The 2,121-nt window shown below is 49.5% G+C and overlaps 1 pseudogene; it reads right to left on the bottom strand.

Moving 5' to 3' along the window:
* Positions 1-1,825: 1,825 nt before the first annotated feature.
* LOC111732798 lies at positions 1,826-1,944 on the bottom strand (annotated as a pseudogene).
* Between the last annotated feature and the right edge of the window lie 177 nt (positions 1,945-2,121).

The raw sequence follows: 2,121 nt of genomic DNA, 5'->3' as shown, positions 1-2,121 counted from the left end.
CGGGGACGTCGGAGAAGGTGCACCCACGTCTTCCCGAGGTTGTTGAGACGAATCAGACATGGAGGGTTCGAGCGCCTGGACCGGCACAGAAGGCGAACCATGTGGCGCACACCTGCGGCTGCCATTCTGCCTTCTCTCCGTGGGGGGCAAGTCAGCTCCCCGGAGAAGCGACCACATCCGCGCCCCCATTCACTGACATGGCTTCCGTTTACGAGCCTGTCTCCCCACTAGGGTATTAACCCTCGCGGGAAGAAAAGAGGACCAAGGCCAGACCTGAAGGCGCCGGCTGCTCGAACGGCTCCCAAGCGGACAAAAACCGTGTGAGCCACATCAGCAGAACGAAGTCTGGCTGATACCGTGAACATAAGCGAAATTTCGGTCGCTTTTTCTAAATGTCTCTGGCAATCGTAAAAGAGATTTAAGTCATCTTCCTGAAATGGCCTGAGGCGGTCACGCTCAGGAACCTCTGCCGTCTGGACGCCCGTCTGGGATGAGACGTCACCGTGAAGGCTGCAGCTCCCCGGCTCTCCCTTTGCCAGCCGTCCAGGGGTGTCGCCCCCCCAGCTTCAGAGCAGTTTGGGGTTTGAAAACCCTCAATGCAAACCGTACTTATGCGCACGAGAAATTCTTGTAGGTGCTGTTTTACTGATCCGCTGGCTTTAACTCTTACCGTTCCTGGATCTTCCGCACTTTAAGGGCAGACCGCATAGCCGTCATGACGTCACTGTGTTCCCGGACGCCTCCTGGCGCGTGGCAGGACTCAAAATATTCCAAATTCACAAATGAATTAGCACGACTCAACAGGGGGGCTTCATAGATCTTTTTAAAAGCACGTAAATTTTTAAAAATAGACGTTTTCTTTAATGCTATTTTATAATTTGGAATCCTAACAACACATTTAAGATATTACCCTCCAAATTTTGGTGGGGAGGTGGGAAGAGGTTAGAGGACTGATTTCTGGAACCTAAAAGGATCAGGATGTTTAAATATAAAAACGAAAAACGTAGGGAAAAATAGGTAAAGACATGAAAGGGAGAAAAATTAATCTGGGGCTAGCCCCTCCGCCGTCGAATGGCGCACAGAGCCCCGAGACACGCAGAGACCACACGTCCTTCCACTTCCTGATCCGATCCCCTCGGAAGGCGTCAGAGGCTCCACCCCGCTCGGCCGCCAGGGGGCTTCGGGGCGAGGGGTGTGGGTTTCTAACGCCCCGGAGTAAACGCCCACGACCCTTAAGCTGAAACTTGCAGCTCCTTCAGTGGTGGGCCGTGCAGGTTCCAAGGCAGCAGGTAAGAGCTGGAGCCTGGCAAGTGCATGCACCATACCAGTTTCTCTCCGCTGAGAAGTCTTCACCAAGTAGCTACATTGCCCGCTGCAAGTCACATGTTAAAATTCTGAATAAATTGACCTCCAGAATAGTGAAGATTAATCTAAGGATTTCCAATGTCAGTAGCTTTTTTAGCTGAGGCCACGACCCCTTCTGCTTGAGTCGGTGCACACGTGCAGGGTTGCCGCTTCATATGCTAGATGTTTACTCTCAGACTTTCAATGTCCATCCAAGGAAGTTTAATTGCACCATATCCTCTTTAACGAAAAGGAAAATTTGATTTAAAACTGCTGAATAGCACTAGAGTAACACACCCATCTGACTCTTGTTTTTTATTTTAAATGAGGGTAGTTTCATTTATATCAAGCGTTTAAAAAATCCACATGCTAATAAGCATATAAGCTATTCTGTCCTGATGTTTTTTTAGCTGCTGGGGACAGTGACAGATCATTCAAAACCATACACTTTTATCTTTTTATGTTTATTTATTTATTTTTGTGCCTACAGCACCTGGTCTTCCTAGGTGGTCTCCCATCCAAGTACTAACAAGGGCCGACCCTGCGCAGCTTCCGAGATCAGACGGGATCGGGCACGTTCAGAGTGGCGCGGCCATAGAAAACCATGCACTTTTAAAATAACAAGTACTTATCCAGATTTTACTCCTTCCCCGCCGGATAGGCCAACACGCAGGACGACGGTGAGGATCGAAGCCAGTGATGAAGGCGAGAGCAATTTCTGCACTGGGAGTGTATGAGCTCACACAGACGTATTTTTTAACGAATGTCAGCTCAGGA

This window comes from Pteropus vampyrus, unplaced genomic scaffold (assembly GCF_000151845.1).
Source record: "Pteropus vampyrus isolate Shadow unplaced genomic scaffold, Pvam_2.0 Scaffold492, whole genome shotgun sequence".
NCBI lineage: Eukaryota > Metazoa > Chordata > Mammalia > Chiroptera > Pteropodidae > Pteropus > Pteropus vampyrus.
The sequence above is the reverse complement of the archived record's forward strand: the minus strand, read 5'-3'. Positions and strand labels throughout refer to the sequence as shown.